General features: G+C 43.0%; 1 long non-coding RNA gene across 1 annotated transcript; it reads left to right on the top strand.

Annotated features, from left to right (window-relative positions):
* The first annotated feature begins 9,339 nt into the window (after nt 1-9,339).
* Nucleotides 9,340-23,136, top strand: LOC117507880. The gene is made up of 3 exons (XR_004559860.1): nt 9,340-9,350; nt 13,533-13,535; nt 23,014-23,136. It is a non-coding gene; the product is annotated as an uncharacterized LOC117507880 (long non-coding RNA).
* Nucleotides 23,137-23,690: the final 554 nt, after the last annotated feature.

The raw sequence follows: 23,690 nt of genomic DNA, 5'->3' as shown, positions 1-23,690 counted from the left end.
ATTCTTGTCACTCCCAAAGAGAATCTCAACATCTTCAGCTCTGCCACCTCCAGTTCCGCCTTCTGTCTTTTTGTTAGTGCTACGGTCTCTAAGCCGTACAACATAGCTGGTCTCACTACTGTCTTGTAAACTTTCCCCTTCACTCTTGCTGATATTCTTCGGTCACAGATCACTCCTGCCACCTTTCTCCACCCACTCCACCCTGCCTGCACTCTCTTCATCACCTCTCTACCACACTCTCCATTACTTTGAACAGTTGACCCCAAATATTTAAACTCATCTACATTCACCACTTCTACTCCTTGTAACTGCACTATTCCACTGGGCTCCCTCCCATTCACACACATGTACTCAGTCTTGCTTCTACTTACTTTCATTCCCCTTCTGTCCAAAGCATATCTCCACCGCTCCAGACTAGACTCAACTTGGTCTCTACTCTCACTACAGATCACAATGTCATCTGCAAACATCATAGTCCATGGGGACTCCTGTCTGATCTCACCTGTCAACCTGTCCATCACCACTGCAAACAAGAAAGGACTCAGAGCTGATCCTTGGTGTAATCCCACCTCCACCTTGAATGGGTCTGTCATTCCGACTGCACATCTCACCGCTGTCACACTATTCTTGTACATGTCCTGCACTACCCTAACATACTTCTCTGCCACTCCAGACTTCCTCATACAATACCACAGCTCTTCTCTTGGCACCCTGTCATAAGCTTTTTCTAAGTCCACAAACACATTATGTAACTCTTTCTGGCCTTCTCTGTACTTCTCCAACAGTATTCTCAGAGCAAACATTGCATCTGTAGTGCTCTTTCTCGGCATGAAACCATATTTCTGCTCACAGATCTCACCAGTTTTCTATGCCTAGCTTCTACTACTCTTTCCCATAACTTCAGACTGTGGCTGATCAGCGTTATGCCTCTGTAGTTACTGCAGCTCTGCATATCACCATTGTTCTTGAAAATAGGAACCAGCAGACTTGGTCTCCACTCCTCAGGCATCCTCTCACTTTCCAAGATTTTATTAAACAATCTGGTCAGAAACTCTACTGCCATCTCTCCTAGACATTTCCATGCCTCCACTGGAATGTCATCTGGACCAACTGCCTTTCCAATTTTCATCCTCTTCATAGCAGCCCTCACTTCTTCCTGACTAATCTCTTGTACTTCTTGATTTACTCTCACCACATCATCCAGCCTTTTCACTCGCTCATTTTCTTTATTCATCAGCTCTTCAAAATATTCCCTCCACTTTCTCAGCACACACTCTTCACTTGTCAGCACATTACCATGTCCATCTTTTACCACCCTAACCTGCTGCACATCCTTTCCAGCTCTGTCCCTTTGTCTTGCCAATCGATACAAGTCCTTTTCTCCTTCCTTACTATTCAACTTCTTGTACAGCTTGCAATATGCCTTTTCCTTCGCTTTTGCCACTTCTCTTTTTGCCTTACGCGCTTCACACAGGTAAGGTCAGACCTTACCTGTGTGAAGCGCCTTGAGGCAACTCTGTTGTTATTTGGCGCTATATAAAGAAAAATAAACTGAAAAAATTTAATTAAAATCTCCTTGTACTCCTGTCTACTTTCTTCATCTTTCCGACTATCACAAAAGTTTTTCGCCAACCTCTTTCTCCTTATACTTTCCTGGACCTCTTCATTCCACCACCAAGTCTCCTTGTCTTCCTTCCACTGTCCAGATGTCATACCCAGTACTGTCCTAGCTGTCTCCCTCACCACATCTGCAGTACGTTTCCAGTTGTCCAAAATTGCTTCCCCTCCAACCAGTGCTTCTCTCACCTGCTCGCTAAATTTCACACAACAGTCTTCCTCCTTCAGCTTCCACCATCTGATCCTTTGTTGGGCTCTCACTTGCTTCTTCTTCACCTCTAAAGTCTTCCTACAAACAACTATCCTATGCTGTCTAATGACACACTATCCTGCCACCACCTTACAGTCTCTGATTTCTTTTAGCTTACATCTTCTGTAAAGAATGTAGTCCACCTGTGTGCACCTTCCTCCACTCTTATATGTTACCCTGTGCTCCTCCCTTTTCTTAAAGTAGGTAATTACCACAGCCATTTGCATCCTTTTTGCAAAATGAACTACCATCTATCCTTCCCCATTCCTATCCTTGATACCATATCTACCCATTACTTCCTCATCACCTCTGTTCCCTTCACCAACATGCCCATTAAAGTCCACACCTATCACCACTCTTTCATGTTTGGGCACACTCTCCACCACCTCATCTACAGTAACACACTCCAGAAATCTTTCTCCTTCATCTCACAACCTACCTGTGGGGCATATGCACTGATGATATTCATCATCACCCCTTCAATTTCCAACTTCACACTCATCACCCTGTCAGAAACTTGCTTAACCTCCAACACACTTTTAACATACGCTTCCTTTAAAATGACCCCAACACCATTTCTCTTCCTCTCCTCACCATGGTACAACAACTTGTACCCACCACCGATGCTCATGCTCTTACTTCCCTTCCACTTGGTCTCTTGCATGCACAGTATGTCTACCTTTCTCCTCTCCATTATATCAGCCAGCTCTCTCCCTTTACCAGTCATACTACCAACATTCAAAGTCCCCACTCTTATTTCCACCCTTCTAGTTTTCTTCTTCTCCTGCTGTTTGTGGAAACATTCTCCTCCTTTTCTTCATCGTCGTCGTCGTCTTCGCCCAGCAGTAGCCCAGTTTCCACCGGCACCCTGTTGGGTGGCGGACGTTGTTAACCCGGGCCACGACCGATCGGGTATGGAAATTCGATTCTTAGTCTGCATAGTTGGTTTGGCTTGTTTTACGCTGGATGCCCTTCCTGACGCAACCCTCCTCATTTATCTGGGCTTGGGAGCGGCACTCAGAATGTACTGGCTGCACACCCCATGTGGCTGTGACTGTCAGAGACATAATAATAATAATAAAAAAAATCCCGAAATTACATTGTTAATAATTTATTTGTATGTTACTGCTGCAAATAAGTATTTGAACACCTGTGAAAATCAATGTTAATATTTGGTACAGTAGCCTTTGTTTGCAATTACAGAGGTCAAATGTTTCCTGTAGTTTTTCACCAGGCTTGCACACACTGCAGCAGGGATTTTGGTCCACTCCTCCATACAGATCTTCTCCAAATCTTTCAGGTTTGGAGTTTCAGCCCCCTACAAAGATTTTATATTGAGTTCAGGTCTGGAGACTGGCCAGGCCACTCCAGGACCTTGAAATGCTTCTTATGGAGCCCCCCTTTAGTTGCCCTGGCTTTGTGTTTGGGGTCATTGTCATGCTGGAAGACCCAGCCATGACCCATCTTCAATACTCTGAGGGAAGGAGGTGGTTTGCCAAAATCTTGCAATACATGACCCCATCCATACTCCCTTCAATACGGTGCAGACGCCCTGTCCCCTTTGCAGAAGAGCACCCCCAGAGTATGATGTTTCCACCCCCATGCTTCGTGGTTGGGATGGTTTTCTTGAGGTTGTTCTCATCCTCTAAACATGGTAAGTGGAATTGATTCAAAAAAGCTCTATTCTGGTCTCATCTGACCACATGACCTTCTCCCATGCCTCCTCTGGATCATCCAGATGGTCACTGGTGAACTTCAAATGGGCCTGGACATGTTGGCTTGAGCATGGGGACCTTGCTGCCCTGCAGGATTGTAACCATGACACCATCATGTGTTACTATTGTAATCTTTGTGACTCTGGTCCCAGCTCTCTTCAGGTCATTGCCCAGATCCTCCTCCTGAGCTTTCTCAGAATCATCCTTACCCCACAAAGTGAGATCTTGCATGGAATCCCAGACCGAGGGAGATTGACAGTCATCTTGTGTTTCTTCCACTTTCTAATAAATAATCATAACAGTTGTTGTCTTCTACCATGCTGCTTGCCTGTTGTCCTGTAGTCCATCCCAGCCTTGTGCAGGGCTACAGTTTTGTCCCTGGTGTCCTTAGACAGCTCTTTGGTCTTGGCTATGGTGGACAGGTTGGAGTGTGATTGATTGAGTGTGTGAACATGTGTCTTTTATACAGGTAACAAGTTCAAACAGGTGCAATTAATACAGGTAAAGAGTGCAGAATAAGAGGGCTTCTTAAAGAAAAAATTAACAGGTCTGTGTGAGCCAGAATTCTTGCTGGTTGGTAGGTGTTCAAATACTTATTTGCAGCAATAACATACAAATAAATTATTAAAAAATCATACATTGTGTTTTCCGATTTTTTTTTTTTTTTTTTAGATTATGTCTCTCACAGTGGACATGCACCTAAGATGAAAATTTCAGACCCCTCCATGATTTCTAAGTGGAAGAACATGCAAAACCACAGGGTGTTCAAATACTTATTTTCCTCACCGTATATAAATGAACGAAAAATGTGTAAGGACAAAATAATGAGAGAGCAGAGAACATTCTAAGAACAATGCATGTATTGTTTAAATGTAAGACAATCATGTTACTGGTAATGATATGTAATTGATGCCCGATGGCATGATGGTCTGTGTTGGAAATGAAGAAGCAAATGGATTTTGTTTTGTCTGTTAAAATATTTAATTCCCGTTATAAAGAGCAGACAATACAAGAATATCATCCTTCATGTTCATGAACCATGGTTATTGATGTAAAAAAGGAAGTAATGAACTGACATGAATGAACTGATGCTCATATCATGAACACATCAGCAGCTCCACGTGTCCAGCTGTCCAGTGCGCCAAAGGACACCACATCATGTGGACTATAACTCATGTAGTGTACATGACATATGGATCGTCAGCTGACCCGTTCACATGATCAGATGGACATGTTCACATGGGGCAGCCTGGCTGATGGCTGATGGTGAGGCACTGCTGAATGCATTACTATGTCAGGAGACCATGCCGACTAAGGGTGTAACGGTACATGTATTTGTATTGAACCGTTTCGGTACAGGACGTTCGATTCGGTACAGGGCTGTGAACGGGTGAGTTGATGTTGCATGTGTTTACATTCAGTGTGGCCAACTTAGTGACTTTCTCACTAAATCTGGTGACTTTCTGAACCCTCTTGACGACTTATTTTCTCAAAAGCCACTAGCAACAAATCTAGCTACTTTTCCTGACATTACTGGAGACCTTTCTGATGTTTGGCGACTGAAAGTCAAAGTTTCTGTCACCGAGCGGCAGTGGGTCTCCTTCTCCTCCACAGCCTGCAGCAGCCTGTAAAGCACTGAGCGGAGGGATATCTACTGTCCTCCTCACTTGCACTCACGCAGCCTACTGACCTCGTTTGTTGCGCTGTGATTAAATAGTCCCCAGACTTTGATAAGTCTTGGCCTTGAGAAGTTATTTTATTTTAATAAATGATGGCCAATTTTAATGGCAAAATAAATAAACAAACCAAGAATCAAGTTTATTTGTGGTTCTAAATATTTTTTAAGATGTTTTACTCGCTTTTTTCCCCTCTCCCACAATGTTTTTGTTTTTAAAACTTTATTTAAAAAGATATATTAACAAACATTAAACAAACACTTAATAGAAAGAGATAGAAAATAAAATAAATTGTACAAAAGTAAAGGGATTCTTTAACATTAATTGTCTTTAAAAAAATCCCTTATACATTGTGACAGTTTTGGACAAGTTAATTTTTCTGGCAAAAAATATGAAGGTTGGATAAAATTGAACAGGGCTTCATGCTGGAACTGTTGTGCTGCTTGTTGGAAGGTTTTGTTAAAAGCTGTTTACTAGGAATGTAATTTTTAATATTTCATACATTTGTCATTTACTTGAGAACATTTTTTTTAACTTATTACCAGGCAGCACATTGCAATTATTTTAGTTTCCTATTTGTATAATGTTACAATAAATTGTTGGTTTAAGCAACAAGCAAATTTAGGTTTTGCATTTTGTTCCCATACTGTACCGAAAATGAACCGAACCGTGACCTCAGAATCGAGGTATGTACCGAACCGTGATTTTTGTGTATCGTTACACCCCTAATGCCGCGGCAGCTGCGATGTGAGCAGCGCAAGCTGCAGGAATGCAGTCACTGGCTGGTGGCCGTGGTCAGCTCCCTCCCTGTTTGATTTCGAATGACATCCATCCCATGACGTGATTACATATGAACCACAGTCCCCTGACAAACGCATAACTGTAGATCATGTCAATACAGACATCACATCACCGATAAGTGACACGCTCACCCGTCTGGAGCAGCAATATACTCACATGAATGGGCTCACGGCTTCAGGATGTGGGCGAATTGAAATGCTCACGCTGATCTGTCAGTTAGGCTATCACATGACGGACAGACTGTGTGGATGGTGTGATCGCATGTCACATGATGTACCTGTCCGGTCAGGAGGTGCGCTGGTGCTGTGACAAGCAGTCGGAGTGGCGGGGTTTTTATTTTTATCTCTGTTGTGGTGGTACGGGAATGCTATTGACTGGTTATTCCACCTCCAGCTGGATATGCCATGATGGGTGTTCCACGGCTGTCAGCTGTTCCATCATAGACATGACAGCCATCCAGATGTGTGTGCTGTGCTGACAGCAATGGCACGAACTCCGGCCACCACTCGAGCCTTTTCCACCTCAGCCACACCTCAACAATGTAGGCTTGTGGTGTGTGTGTGGGGGGGATACACTCACATGCCATTTGTGTTGCTGGGGGGTGCACACACATACCGCACACTTGCACACCATTTGTGTTGCTCCAGGGAGCGGCACACTCGCATGCCATTTGTTTTGCATGTGTGTGTGTGTGGGGGGGGGGGGGGGGGGGGGGAGCACTCACACGCCATTTGTGTTGCTAGGGCGGGACATACCGCACACTTGCACACCATTTGTGTTGTTCGGGGGCAAACAGCACACTCGCGGGGCACATAGAAAATGCGGGGCCATTCATGCAGCCACAACTCGAAAGTGATCACCTGCACTCTATTTTCCTGCTGGCTGCATGAATGGCCCCACCTTTTGGCACCTGGACACCGGCCAACTCCGGCTGAGAGTGGGTCGAATGGGAACTTGCTCGCCATTCTGAGTCATTCAGCCACTGGTGTGAAGGCTGCCTCAATCTCACCATTCGGCCACGGTTGGACGTGGCCGATGATTTCGTGCAACCGCTCTGCTGTGGCATATGTCTGACCTGTGTTCAATATGCCATGCGAATGTTGCAATCACGATCACATGGAATGTGACCTCATCTTGCCCGCCATTCAAATGGGTTTCCTGCATGAGCAACACATGAATGTAGAGTGTATGTGCTGTGCCCGAATGGATGTGACGACTGGTGTATGAGGTGTTCGAGTGTTGCTCTGATTTTTCACAAGTGCCATTCAAATCCTCCTTCGTGTGCCAATCGGCCTGATTTGTGTTATGTGTGAAAGGACCATCAATAAATTTCTTTGTGGACACAATTGATTCAGTAAACAGCTTCTTTTAAATGGTTCTTTTATAATTTTTTTTCTAAATAACTGATGCTTTGAGCCTCTTAAGTCAGACTTTTTAAATGCCACATAGTGTAATTTAATTCTCATTTCAAACATGCTGATCAAATCAAATTTATTAATTTATATAGCACCAACTCACGACAAGGGGCAAGGGGCTTCACACAACTCAGAAAACAGAACAAAATAAATTAAAAGATTAAAAACATAATAAAAGAGCAAAACCATAAAAGAGTAAAAAGAATAAAAAAAAAACACAAAATAATGTAATATACTAATGATAAAACAGGGAAAACAAATGGGTCTTAAGTCTTGATTTAAAAATCTCCACAGAATCTGACTGCCTTATGTGCGCAGAGCTCTATGACGTGCAGACTTTTTTACACACAGAGTAGTCCTGTACCCTGTGAACGCAGGGCCCAAGGTGGTATGTAGGGCTTAATCAGGTCAGCCAGGTAGGGAGGTGCCAGTCCCTGAACAATTTTATAGGCCAGTAACAGAACCTTAAAATCTGATCTCACTTGGACAGGAAGCCAGTGAAGAGATGCCAAAATGGGCATAATGCAATCAAACTTTCTGCTTCGTGTGAAGAGTCTGGCTGCAGCATTTTGAACCAATTGAAGACCCCTAATGCTGGACTGTGGTAAACCAGAAAATAGAACATTGCAGTAGTCCAATCTAGAACAGACAAACACATGAATCTGGGTCTCAGCATCAGTCATAGACAAGATGGGATGAATCCACTATATTTTGCAGGTGGAAGAAAGCAGCCCTCGTAATATCTCTAATGTGGAGGTCAAAGGACAATTTAGGATCAAAAATTACCCCAAGGTTCCTCACTTTGATGATGTATAACACACAAACCTAAGCTAAGCACTGATCTCAGGAAACACCAATGATGATGTGTCCCAGTGCATCTGTTATGGATGTCGCTGTTTACTTACGGTTATTGTAACCCTTGTGGTTTCTGACCTCCACATACCTTTAGGGGAGAAACAGAATAACTAGCCAAAGCAAGAATTCTGAAAAACATGATCTACATTTATTCATCATCATTATATAACACAGTTAATGACTGTGTGTAACATCCATCCAGTTTTTGTCAGCACTGCACTCAATGCTGCATTCCAGACAACTGAGGTTTTTGACCTACAACTTGGAAAAGGCACGTGGAAGCCACACTTGAATTTGAAGTTTCTTCTGGGAAACTTAAGGAAGACTTGTGACTTGTCTACCTTGAGTACACAATCATTTCTCTGATGTCACTGAGTATCCCAACAACTGCAGAGCCATCAGAAATACTGGGCTGACATCCAGGAAAGGTACTGTCCCTGCATGAAAGTGAAACAAAAGGGACTGTTAATAATAGAAAAAAAAAACTGTGTGGAAACTTAGCTTGAATATGTCACCATTGTTCCTAGCTTTTGGATTACAGTATGCCAATGCAACACTGTGTACACATGGTAAACTAATAAAGTGGCCAGTGAGTCAGTGTAGATGAAAATTAGTGCAGAATATTTGAGTTAATGCTCACTTTTTCCTGATTCTAATTTGAAGTCGTGGAATGGTCTGGAATGTAGTAATACTGTATGTTGTTCTCTTACTGTTAACGGCAGTAAAGTTGAATGGTCTATGTCAAGGGCCACATTTCAGTAACCTGACAAATTCCATGTACTAAATTTTCCACAGTCTAAGTTGCATTTTTTTTTGCTAGTTTGGGAGGGCCTGCAACTTGTGCTTCAGTTCAACCTCTATCCTGAAAAACCATGCATTTGTTAATAATAATATTAATAATAATAAGTATCTCCACAAGCAGCGGCGCCACCAGGGATTTTGGGCCCCATGAAAAGAAATCTTGCTTGGCCACTCCCAAATTATTTTGTCAGTATTATAACTGTATTAGGGGCCTCTCTGGGTCCCTGTCAGTCATGGGCCACTAGAATCATTCTTCATATTCCCCCCTTTTTGGCACCCCTGACCACAAGTGGCACTTGAGGGGGCCCAGGCCTTGTTCTTACAATTTGACCGATGAAGACACTGGAACACATAATGAGCAGCAGTTGGACAGCTCTTGGGGAGGGTCGCTACCACTGGTAGCATGACCGGGTCCTTAAAACAGTGGCAGAGGCCATCTCCAAGGCATTGGCCACACAGTAAAATCACCAGTGTAAACTAACAGTGACAGTGTTAAATTAACACTACCAATGTACATATGGTCCTACCCTGGTCAGAGAGGGACCATATGTTCACTGTCAATGTTAATTTCTCATTGGTGATTTTACTCTGCCACAACAAACACATCCACAGCCATAAAAAGATCACCTTTGTAAGGGCTGGAGAGAAACCACATGCAAGGACTTCACCATCAGGCAGCCTGCTCTCAACGGTATCACACTGGGAACTCCAAGTTGATTTGGGCAGGCAGCTCAAGTTCCTAGACTTCATAAAATCAACCTCCTTGAAACCGGATGTGGTGCTGACATCTGCTTCTCCCAAGCAGATGCTCTTAATGGAGCTGATTGTTCCTTGATAGGACATCATGGAAGAAGCCAGTGAGCGCAAGTAGCTCAAATACCTGGAGCTCATTGAGGAGTGCCAGAGAAAGGGCTGGAAAACTCGCTGTGAGCCAGTCGAGGTGGGTTGTAGGGGCTTTGCCGCCTGCTCCCTTTGCAAGACCGACAAGCATGCTTGTTATCACGGGAGCAGCAAAGAGGAGAGCCATTAAGTCCACCTCAGAGGCTGCTGAGAGAACCTCGAGGTGGATTTGGATTAAAAAGTCCAAGAAGTTGGCCAGCTCTGCTGGGACACAAGGTGAGAAGTGATCAACTCCGTCTGGGGTGCCTGAAGGAGGGTGTCTGATGTTGTGATACTTGAAACACCTGTTGATCTCAGAAACATCAATGATGCTGTGTCCCAGTGCATCTGTTATGGATGTATCTACTCACAGTTATTGTAACCCTTGCAGTTTCTGACCTCCAGATACTTTTAGGGGAGAAACAGAATAATTATAATAATAATAACAATAATAATAATAATGATAATAATAATCCTTACAATAACAATAGTGGTCTTCACCCTTTCGGGGCTTGGGCCCCTAATAATAATCATAATGTTGTTGTTGCTGTTATGATATGGAGGACTTTCTAAATAATTGAAGCACTGCTAATATAGATAAAAAAGGTGTGACTTACACTTTGGAAGATACGCTAATTCTATTCAGTAGTTTGTGTCACAACTTGTTCTAAATGATCTGGAACAATGAGTATGGATTGATGGAATCAGGTATCGTGTCACCTAAAGGCATTCCAATAAATTTGTCTTTGTCTTCATAGTGGGAAAATAATTACTAATAGGTGCTGAGTACTGCTGAATTATTTCATTTACAGACTGCATTTGAAGTAAATTTAGTCAGCTCTACAAATGTTTGCACAGCAACATGCTGTTTGTAACACTGCCTCTGTTCAACACCACAAAGGACTTGAAATGAAACATGATGTGCAGATTTAATTCAGTGAGTTCAACAAAAGTAGCTCCAGCATTTCAGAATTATGGCTATTTGTATACATACAAGCTGTATTTTCAGCAGTCAGGTCTGTGAGTATGTACTGGTGCATCGCCACATCCACTACACCACAGAACTACCTTGATACCTGGATAGCCAGCACTCAGGCAGACAACTAATCCATCTCTACCTCTTCAAAGTAACCATCTATCTACCACAGTCAAGAGAAACGAAGGTGTCTCCTTGGCCTTTTCCTTCTGAATACTGGATCAGGCCCAGACAAACATGCCACATGACCAAGCTTAGATTCATTCACAATAAAAGTCTCCTAAAGTTAAGGTTTGTTTCACCTCCTCCAAAGTGACTCTTCCCAAGGAATCCCAAGGCAATCCCAAGTCACCTGGGAAATATAATCCCACCAGTGTGACCTGGGCCTTCCCCGTGTCTCTTCCCAGTTTGATGTGGCTAGAAGACATCCCTAGGGAGATGACCAGGGGGCATACTCACCACATGCCTGAACCTAGCTCAGCTGACGCCTAGTTTATATAGTGCCAAATCACATCAATGCTGACTCAAGGTGCTTCACACAAGTAAAGGTCTAACCTTACCAACCCCTAGAGCAAGCACACAGGCAACAGTGGTAAGAAAAACTCTTTCTGATGATACTGAGGAAGAAACCTCAAGCAGAACAGACTCAAAGGGGTGACCCACTGCTTAGGCCATTCTACCAAAAAGATTTACAATACATAACACAACACAACAACAAGTGACGAAAGTCCATGCAGGGGTTGGGGGTCATAGAGCCACTCGTTGGATCTGTTCCGACAACAGGGTCTGACCCGCGTCCTCCACAGAAATCATCCTAACAATGGCACCTATACTGCCTTATAGAACTCTACCTGGAACTCAAGTAATGAACAGCGAGGGGACCAGAACACATCCCTGATGGATGGTAGTTTTCACTGGAACAAATTTCAGGGATTCACCTCACATCCCCATTCTCAGAGGTCATAAGTAATTGGACATTCATTGCTTTAATCCAAATAATCACTTCGCTGTATGTGTTGGACTTGATTTATATCAATCATTCCAGCATTGGACTGTATGGTGCATCTGTCTAGAGTTGGCATTTCTGAAAAACACTGGAAAGTTAGTTTCTTATTCCAAAGAGGCAGATTTAAGTTTTTCTGTTCTTCTCAAAAACCTATTGTTAGAAGCCCGCACGTTGGAAAATAAATTTTTCACAAAATTCAGCAGCTAGAAGACTTGTTGATGACATTTCTCAGATGCAGCAGCATGGCAGTAAATCTTACAGAATCCTGCAAATGTAAGATTTTCAGTTTCTTGAAAATTTAATGATGTTCACAACAGATGGAGGAGCTTGTCAGTTAGAGATAAGACATAACTGACTTGATCCTCAAAACATAAACCTAAAGATGGCTGAAAGCGCACACGTCGCACAACTAAAACAGCTTGAATTTAAATTTGAATACACACACACACACACACACACACACACACACACACACACACACACACACACACACACACACACACACACACACACACACACACACACACCTGTTGTAGACATGAAACAAATGTTTTGTATCATATTTTCATTTGTATAACATTGGGAAACCCCTTTATAAGATGTAAATATATCTGGCATTTTCTCAAGATGTTCAAATCAGCACTCAACTCATCACTGTGAACAAAATAATACTGCAGCACACTTTGCTTTAGTATTTAAAATTTATTTAATTAATTATTTATTATGAGGACCACAATCTCAATACTTTGACTTTCTTGTGTTATCCTTGCAATTTTATCCAATGAGCCAGTATGTTGTTATTTCTGGCTATTGGACGGTTTTCTGTTAAATACCAGTCAATCATTCAATCAAGCAAGCGTCTATCTATCCACCTACAGTGCATCCAGAAAGTATTCACAGCATTTCACTATTTCCAAATGTTATGTTACAGCCTTATTCCAAAATGGACTAAATTAATTTTTTTCCTCAAAATTCTAAACACACTACCCCATAATGACAATGTGAATTTCGATTTTGATATCCTGTTTCCACTGATCATCCTTGAGATTTTTCTACAGCTTAATTGGAGTCCACCTGCGGTAAATTCAGTTGATTGGACCTGATTTGGAAAGACACACACCTGTCTACATATAAGGTCCCACAGCTGACAGTGCATGTCAGAGCCCAAAGCAAGGATAAAGCTAAAGCAATTGTCTGTGGGACGTCGAGACAGGATTGTCTCGAGGCACAAAGGGGGAAGGGTACAGAAACATTTCTACTGCTTTGAAGGTCCCATTGAGCACAGTGGCCTCCATCATCTGTACAATGTTTTGACATTTGCACATTGTGGTTCTATGTTACTGGGCTCTTTATTATTCTGTGTAATCAGGTAGTACAACATGGGATAATGGAACAGGTTATGCCCAAATTGTGTAATCTATAACAAGCTGTAAATGACTGAACAGAGTTGCATGAAAAATGCTGCATTTTCGAGTGGTACTCACCTTGACTGATTCATTCATTCATTTTTTAATGCTACTTACTCCAATCAAGGGTCACAGGGGGTGGAGCCTATCCCATTAGTCATAAGGTGTGAAGCAGGGTACACCCAGGTAGGACACCAATCCATCGCAGGGCCACATACAGACTAACAAACTCATTCAGACATACGGTCATTTTAAAGATTCCAATTCACTTAGCCTGCATGTCTGTGGAAATGGAAGGAAGCCAGAGCACCTGGTGGGAACCCACATGAACAAGGGAGAACATGCAAACCTCACACAGAAAGGACCAGGGGGTAAGCGTTCCCACGACCTTCTTGCTCTGAGGAAGCAGTGCCAACCCCTAAGCCACCACGCTGCCTCATCTTGAATAAGTTGAGATTAAATTTGTGTGCAGTATTATGGCCTTTTGTCACTTCATAATACCACAGGCAGCAACAAGTGAAAAGCTGCAGCATGAACTATTGAATGTAAATTGAGGAAATCTGTGTTTAAAATGTTATATTTAAAACAAAATCTACAATCTACATACATTTTTTTTTTTTTTGCCAGCTTGCACTCGGCTGAGACGGACGCACTTTTCTCTTCTCCCTCCCTCCTTATCTTTCCTGCTTCTGTGGCGTGTTGTCTGTGAGGCTGCAGCTTTGCTCTTCTGGAAAACGACAAAAATGGATCTGTTAAAGTGGTCTCTGAATGCAATTGACACTATTTTTTCTACAAGACATTCGGGGGCGGAGGACCCGACCTGTCCTGCCGGGACGCATGTGATGGGTTACGTGATGAACTCGTGGAGGAGATGGCAGGTCATGTGCCTTTACATGCTTTCTGTGGAGGACGTCGAAGATCAATCAATCAATCAACTTTTTTCTTATATAGCGCCAAATCACAACAAACAGTTGCCCCAAGGCGCTTTATATTGTAAGGCAAGGCCATACAATAATTATGAAAAACCCCAACGGTCAAAACGACCCCCTATGAGCAAGCACTTGGCCACAGTGGGAAGGAAAAACTCCCTTTTAACAGGAAGAAACCTCCAGCAGAACCAGGCTCAGGGAGGGGCAGTCTTCTGCTGAGACTGGTTGGGGCTGAGGGAAAGAACCAGGAAAAAGACATGCCGAGAAGGGGGGCAGAGATCGATCACTAATGATTAAATGCAGAGTGATGCATACGGAGCAAAAAGAGAAAGAAACAGTGCATCATGGGAACCCCCCCACAGTCTACGTCTAAAGCAACATAACCAAGGGATGGTCCAGGGTCACCCGATCCAGCCCTAACTATAAGCCTTAGCGAAAAGGAAAGTTTTAAGCCTAATCTTAAAAGTAGAGAGGGTATCTGTCTCCCTGATCTGAATTGGGAGCTGGTTCCACAGGAGAGGAGCCTGAAAGCTGAAGGCTCTGCCTCCCATTCTACTCTTACAAACCCTAGGAACCACAAGTAAGCCCGCAGTCTGAGAGCGAAGCGCTCTAATGGGGTAATATGGTACTACGAGGTCCCTAAGATAAGATGGGACCTGATTATTCAAAACCTTATAAGTAAGAAGAAGAATTTTAAATTCTATTCTAGAATTAACAGGAAGCCAATGAAGAGAGGCCAACACGGGTGAGATATGCTCTCTCCTGCTAGTCCCCGTCAGTACTCTAGCTGCAGCATTCTGAACCAACTGAAGGCTTTTTAGGGAACTTTTAGGACAACCTGATAATAATGAATTACAATAGTCCAGCCTAGAGGAAATAAATGCATGAATTAGTTTTTCAGCATCACTCTGAGACAAGACCTTTCTGATTTTAGAGATATTGCGTAAATGCAAAAAGGCAGTCCTACATATTTGTTTAATATGCGCTTTGAATGACATATCCTGATCAAAAATGACTCCAAGATTTCTCACAGTATTACTAGAGATCAGGGAAATGCCATCCAGAGTAACGATCTGGTTAGACACCATGCTTCTAAGATTTGTGGGGCCAAGTACAATAACTTCAGTTTTATCTGAGTTTAAAAGCAGGAAATTAGAGGTCATCCATGTCTTTATGTCTGTAAGACAATCCTGCAGTTTAGCTAATTGGTGTGTATCCTCTGGCTTCATGGATAGATAAAGCTGGGTATCATCTGCGTAACAATGAAAATTTAAGCAATACCGTCTAATAATACTGCCTAAGGGAAGCATGTATAAAGTGAATAAAATTGGTCCTAGCACAGACCCTTGTGGAACTCCATAATTAACTTTAGTCTGTGAAGAAGATTCCCCATTTACATGAACAAACTGTAATCTATTAGACAAATATGATTCAAACCACCGCAGCGCAGTGCCCTTAATACCTATGACATGCTCTAATCTCTGTAATAAAATTTTATGGTCAACAGTATCAAAAGCAGCACTGAGGTCCAACAGAACAAGCACAGAGATAAGTCCACTGTCCGAAGCCATAAGAAGATCATTTGTAACCTTCACTAATGCTGTTTCTGTACTATGATGAATTCTAAAACCTGACTGAAACTCTTCAAATAGACCATTCCTCTGCAGGTGATCAGTTAGCTGTTTTACAACTACCCTCTCAAGAATCTTTGAGAGAAAAGGAAGGTTGGAGATTGGCCTATAATTAGCTAAGATAGCTGGGTCAAGTGATGGCTTTTTAAGTAATGGTTTAATTACTGCCACCTTAAAGGCCTGTGGTACATAACCAACTAACAAAGATAGATTGATCATATTTAAGATTGAAGCATTAAATAATGGTAGGACTTCCTTGAGCAGCCTGGCAGGAATGGGGTCTAATAAACATGTTGATGGTTTGGATGAAGTAACTAATGAAAATAACTCAGACAGAACAATCGGAGAGAAAGAGTCTAACCAAATACCGGCATCACTGAAAGCAGCCAAAGATAACTATACATCTTTGGGATGGTTATGAGTAATTTTTTCTCTAATAGTCAAAATTTTGTTAGCAAAGAAAGTCATGAAGTCATTACTAGTTAAAGTTAATGGAATACTCAGCTCAATAGAGCTCTGACTCTTTGTCAGCCTGGCTACAGTGCTGAAAAGAAACCTGGGGTTGTTCTTATTTTCTTCAATTAGTGATGAGTAGAAAGATGTCCTAGCTTTACGGAGGGCTTTTTTATAGAGCAACAAACTCTTTTTCCAGGCTAAGTGAAGATCTTCTAAATTAGTGAGACGCCATTTCCTCTCCAACTTACGGGTTATCTGCTTTAAGCTACGAGTTTGTGAGTTATACCACGAAGATGTGTATATATTCAGCTTGGTGGTGACCAGCTTTCTGCTGTGTGGAGCAGGCATGGCGCTGGTTTACCGGAAAATCAAGAAAGTGGAAGCAGCTTTGATTGGGCCTTCCAGGCTGCCCTACATGATTGATTCGATTGGAAAGGCAGTGGCTGCGCAGTCGACGGGTGTTAACCGCACGCTGGAAAACATCTCGGGTAGGATTGCAGCTCTGGAAACCCGCTCTGACCATCTGTGAAGACCACATTCTACATTCTGATGCATTGAAAGCCATCTGTTCTCAGAACTGTGGAATCTTTCAGGCGTCTGCTAATCTGGTTATTCATTTGGACTCCCCAACACAGCTGCATTTCAAGGTCGCTGTGATAAAAAACCTCCTCAGAAGATCAACACTTAAGCCTCGCTCCCTGGTCATCCCCCCTCCCCTCAGCATCTCCAGCTCTGATGTTGACTGTGGATAGTGGACTGCTCAGGGCTGAGCCCCTCCCCCTCCAGGATTGTCGGACAAGGCCGTTGACGGCGCCAAATAGGCTGCCTCCGGAGTGTTCTGATAAACTGGACCTTCAAATCTCAGTTGTCATCCTGCGTCCTTGTTTTGTCTGTGTGATTATTGCTTTTCTGTGCTGATGGGGATTTTTTTCCTCATTGCTGCTGTGTAACGCAGTGGCTATGAGGGTTTTTTTCTCCTTTTCCCTTGTGTTTTTCTTTTCAATATATGTTTATGTACCGGGCCGGCCTATGTGTGTTGTGTGTTATGTATGTGTCGTTTGTTATGGGTCGGTCTTGGTTTGCTCAGCCCTGCTGTTGACCAAGACAGGGATGTACATCTGGAGCTGGTCCCCTTACGCCTAATGGCGACTTCTGCTCCTACTGGCAATTAGGATGGGTTAAATGCAGTAGACACATTTCATTGTGCAGGGAACATGTTCTTCTGTGCATATGACAATAAAATTCTTTTGAATCCTTTTGAATCCTTTGAATCCTTGAACATGGAGATTCACTTTCATGGATTCCTAATTTATAAGACACCAGTTCCGTGGTGATAGTATTGCTTTGTTTGAACTTGATTTGTATAAAAAAGGTGCAATTAGACATTGCTTTGTGGCTACAAAAAATACGAATGTGTAATCTTTTCAAATGTGAATTGACAAGTCAGGATTTTTGCACTTCTGTTAATAAAAGTAGCCTGGTAAAATCTGTGTAATCATCAGACGACGCACTTGTAAAATTTAATTAACTGCATACCAAAATATACCCCTTTATCCAGAGTCAATGTAGGCCGTGTGGCATAAAGCACCTAGAGGTCAGCATGCTGCCTTGCATAGATTGGCACAATTCGGGAGGGCTTGCTTAAACTTGAAACATTTGATTGTGTTCAAAAATTTCTTGAGCTCAGTTGGACTCCCAGCTACCTTGTGTTCTGCTCACCCATATCTCACAGCATTTCATGATGCTGTCATGAAAAGTGATTTAATCTATGAGTTCATGATACCGTCACAAAGTGTAGGAGATCTTCGTGATGGTATCACAAACTCATTTTGTGATGGTATCATGAAATAATAGATGATGAATGGGGGCAGGGGGAGGGTGTTTGTGGACTCATGTAGCATTTGGGTTACAGTTTGGGTTAGGGTTTGACAACCCCATCATGAAAATCTACTACATTACCATATTTCATGATGATATCGCAATCTAATAGCATGAGACTGGGCTGGTTTGACTCTATGCGGACTTGCTCAGTGTCAGCATCCAGTTTCCACAACAAGCGCACAAACAGTCACTTGGAGAGACTGGGAGTTGAGAATAGTGTGCCATGCTAAATGTGTGCAGGCCAAGATGGCTGGGAGTCTACTGAGCTCCCGGAAAAATGCAAAAATAAACAAAAAAAAAAAAACTTGACTTTTACAGAGTGGTGTGCTGTGGAGTACTCTGCGACTTTTACAGTGGTGTGCTGGGGAGTACTCTGCACCAAATGTGGCCAGGCACCAGCTGCTCCTTTGCAATCAGATGAGGTGCACAAAGCTGTAACACGCCAAACTTGTTCAAGTGTAAAAGCACCTGAACTGACATTAGTTCTTGTTACTGCAACCTGTTTTTATGAAATCAACTGTATTAAAATAAACTAATGTCGTCACCAAAAATATAAGTGGAACACGATAATTGTTTCTTCTTTCAGGTGATCTATTCTGCAGGTTTAATAGTCAAGAAAGGAAGGAGAAAAGGACTTGTATTGATTGGGCAGACAAAGAGACCGAGCTAGAAAGGATGTGCAGCAGATTAGGGTAAGAAAGGATGCAGTGAGGAGAGTGTGTTGAAAATGTGGAGGGAATACTTTGAGGAGCTGATGAATAAAGAAAATGAGAGAAAAGGCTGGATGATGTGGATAGAGTAAATTAGGAAATTCAAGAGATTAGTAAGGATGAAGTGAGGACAGCTATGAAGTGGATGAAGAATGGAAAGGCACTTGGTCCAGATGGCAATTCCAGTGGAGGCATGGAAATGTTTAGGATAGATGGCAGTGGAGTTCCTTACCAGGAATGTGACAGGATGCCTGAGGAGTGGAGATGAAGACTGCTGGTTCAGATTTTTAAGAACAAGGGTTATGTGCAGAACTGCAGCAACTACACAGGCAAAAAGTTTCCCTGTGTAAGCTATGCTTAGGGCCCCTTCACACATAACACAATTGAAGCCGACTGGCACACGAAGTACGAATTGCATGCCACACATGAAAAATCGGAGCCGCCTCAAACGGCTCGTACAGCTCTTGCCACAACCATCCGTGCACACAAGTGGCTGAAAGACAGCGAACACCCTGCGCGTGCTCTTTTGATCCCCCTCTCGGCAGGTGGCCAAATTCCAGGTGCCACACATGGACATCTAACACTGCTTGCTGGACACTTAGAAAAGGCAGAGCTATTCACACTCCTGATACAATAGTAGACAGCAAGCGTTCGCATTCGACCTGTTTGTGAAAAGTGTCTAAGTATGGCGTCACCTAGCAACACAAATGGGTGTAACTGTGCCGAATCCCCCCCCACACACACACACACAAATGGTGTGTGAAGTGTGTCATCGTAGTCCATGCCCCCAACACACAGACAGAAAGACAGACACACGCACACACCATGAATTCAAGATTGTCAGCTGTGGCTGAAGGTCCCAGTGTCCGGTTGCTGTCCAGCTCAGTGTGCTACTGGACCAGCTGAATGCTGTGTCCTGCAATTCAGCTAGAGAACACACTGTGCACAGACCCAAAAATTGGTCCGCCCTGCCTCCACTGTGCATGTGTCATTTGAGCATGCGGAGCTCAGCAGCGTGTGTGACATGGAGTCTCTTCATCCAAAGTGATCAAATGGACGCCGACTGACAGGTGGATATGACCGTGCATGCAAGGTGTTACATTACAACACAGACATCAGACAGATGCAGGACAAACAAATAATAATACATACATGAAATTAAAATCACAGAACAAAGCAACAGAGAGTGAGCCTTTTTGTTCTGTGAGCTGCTGAGGTCTGCTGACAGAGGTGGGCGTGTCCCCCTGCGACGTGCAGCTGTTCAGATATCTGTGCTTGCAAGTCAGAGCTGGTGAACACCTGTACTGGCTTGGAGGTTATGAAGTTGTATACCTACAGTATGAAGTGCGGACGTTGGCATGCTGTCCTCAAATGTAAATAAATTAAAACACATATTGCTTCAGCTGACCACTGCATCAGCACATGCAACGCTGGTGAATATCATGCCTTGCAGGAAATCACCCCACGGGATGGCCCCACGAATCAAGTGTCTCTGTGGGATTTCCCCACATTGTAATAATTAAAACACAGATCACATTTGCAGCGGATCACTGTGCGCTGAACACGCCACGCCGGCTGATGTGTTCACAACGTGAGAACCCAGTATCACAGACTGAACGGTCCCCCTAAAAATCTGTCCCCCTGATGACGCGGTTCACGGATTAACACCTTGTTTCTGCTTCAAACTGCACTCCAGTCAACATCTATCTCAGCGACAGATATCTGAAGCTTTTGTACAACAATCATTTCCACCTAAATTCAGCATTATTTGATCATAAAAGGCGATGGAAGCGATCAGAGTGCCTCGGCTAAGCAAGCTGATATCTGATGCGTTCACTGCGCGTCGGACATTTCAAAGCGTCACGGAATTTCACCTCATTTCTGCTTAAAACAGCCTTTAGAATGATTTAAGAGGTTTTACCTTTATCATCTGATGGTTTATAATCCCATTAATCCATTTAATTGCTTTGGGTGTAGAGCATCCATCTCAGACGTGCTGCTGTGGTCTGAAATGACGCATGCGCAGATGCAAAAGGCGGACGAATTTTTAGGGGTGGACCATTCGGTCTGCGACACCAGCTCTTCATGAGACGGGGGCTGGCTCTTCATGAGACGTGAGCTGGCTGGCTCTTCATGAGATGAGAGCATGAGGTAATTCATATAAAACATAAAAGGAAGAACAGTAATCCACGTCATTTCATTGCTTCCTGCTGCGGCGGAGGCTAAATCTGCTCTTTATAACAGCAATTAAGTATTATAAATTGCGGTGTTTTATTAATTTTTTGCTCCACTGCTGTGTGCGCAACTTTCCACATGTTCACAGCACTGTGTTTATGCTCTTGAACATGAGCCTGCACAAAACTGTTGCCGCGGTATCATGCACACCTGTCCGGCCGTGCATCCCTCCCAACAGCAGGTAGAATGTTTCGCGGTTGCCCATTTTGTTTTTAGTTCCCAGATTTTCTTCTGGTTTCTGCATCTTTTGTGTTATGTGTGAAGGGACCCTTAGAAACGGGTGAAGATTTGTGAGCAGCAATACGGTTTCATCCCAAGAAAAAGCACCACAGGTGCAATGTTTGCTCTGAACATACTGATGGAGAAGTATACAGAAGGCCAGAAGGTGTTACACTGTGTGTTTGTGGGTTTAGAGAAAGCTTATGACAGGGTGCAAAGAGAAGATATATTGTATGCCAGAGTCTGGAATGGACTTATTCCAAAATTCCAAAATGGAGTATTTTTTTCCCTTAAAATTCTACACATAACACCCCATAATGACAACAAGAAAATGTTTTTAATTTTTGTAAATTTATTAAAAAATTAACAAACTAAGAAATCACATGTACACAAGTATTCACATGCTTTGCGCAATACTTTGTTGATGCATCTTTGGCAGCAATTACAGCCTCAGGTCTTCTTGAATATGATGCCACAAACTTAGTGCACCTATCTTTCGGCAGTATTGCTCATTCCTCTTTGCAACACCTCTCAAGCTCCATCAGGTTGGATGGCGCACAGCCATTTTCAGATCTCTCCAGAGATGTTCAGTTGGATTCAGGTGTGGGCTCTGGCTGGGCCACTCAACGACATTCACAGAGTTGTCCTGTGCTTTCAGGACAACTCTCTCCTTTGATATCTTTCTGTGTGCTTAGGGTCATTGTCCTGCTGAAAGATCAACCGTCACCCCAGTCTGAGATCAAGAGTGCTCTGGAACAGGTTTTCATCCAGGATGTCTCTATACTTTGCTGCATTCATCTTTCCCTCCATCCTGATGAGTCTCCCAGTTCCTGTTACTGAAAAACATCCCCACAACATGATGCTGCCATCACCATGCTTCACTGTAGGGATGGTTTCTGGTTTCCTCCAAACATGACGCCTGGCATTCACGCCAAAGAGTTCAATCTTTGTCTCAAACTAAGCAATTTTATTTTTTTATGATCTGAGAGTCCTTGAAGTGCCTTTTGGCAAACTCCAGGCAGGCTGCCATGTGCCTTTTACTAAGGAATGGCTTCTGTCTGGCCATACAGGCCTGGTTAGTGGATTGCTACAGAGATGATTGTCCTGAAAAGTTCTCCTCTCTCCTGGAGCTCTGACAAAGTGACCATCGGGTTCTTGGTCACCTCTATGACTAAGACCCTTCTCCCCTGGCCTCCCATCAGTTTAGATCGTAGGCCAGCTCTTGGATGGTTTACAGTATGTGCCATGTCAGTCAATTTTCTACATTAACAAATTGTCTATTTATTTGTGTTTTATATAGATAAATGAAGAATTCAGAACGATCACCACTGTTGGCCTTGAGACAACATTCATGGCAAAACTGGACCAGTATACCCCGAAAATAATGGCACTGGTGTCCTCAAGAGGAAAGCTGCAAAAATGAAGATTCAGCACATAAAGAAAATGCTGCTAGAGGAATAAATTAATGTAACACAGTTCATTTAAAATACATCAAATCACTTGATTTCTTAGGAGGTGTTGATGGAATATTCAAGTAAATATATCATAAATTAAGTCCTTTGCTGATGGCTGTCCGTTCCCTGTATGACCGGAGTCTGGTTCGCATTGCCGGCAGTAAGTCGGACCTGTTCCCAGTGCACGTTGGCCTCCGCCAGGGCTGCCCTTTGTCACCAGTGTGTTTGTGGGTTTAGAGAAAGCTTATGACAGGGTGCAAAGAGAAGATGTATTGTATGCCAGAGTCTGGAATGGACTTATTCCAAAATTCCAAAATGGAGTATTTTTTTTCCCTTAAAATTCTACCCATAACACCCCATAATGACAACAAGAAAAAGTTTTTAATTTTTGTAAATTTATTAAAAAATTAACAAACTAAGAAATCACATGTACACAAGTATTCACATGCTTTGCGCAATACTTTGTTGATGCATCTTTGGCAGCAATTACAGCCTCAGGTCTTCTTGAATATGATGCCACAAACTTGGTGCACCTATCTTTCGGCAGTATTGCTCATTCCTCTTTGCAACACCTCTCAAGCTCCATCAGGTTGGATGGCGCACAGCCATTTTCAGATCTCTCCAGAGATGTTCAGTTGGATTCAGGTGTGGGCTCTGGCTGGGCCACTCAAGGACATTCACAGAGTTGTCCTGTGCTTTCAGGACAACTCTCTCCTTTGATATCTTTCTGTGTGATTAGGGTCATTGTCCTGCTGAAAGATCAACCGTCACCCCAGTC

The sequence above is a fragment of the Thalassophryne amazonica genome, chromosome 3 (assembly GCF_902500255.1).
Source record: "Thalassophryne amazonica chromosome 3, fThaAma1.1, whole genome shotgun sequence".
Taxonomy (NCBI): Eukaryota; Metazoa; Chordata; class Actinopteri; order Batrachoidiformes; family Batrachoididae; genus Thalassophryne; species Thalassophryne amazonica.
The sequence above is the reverse complement of the archived record's forward strand: the minus strand, read 5'-3'. Positions and strand labels throughout refer to the sequence as shown.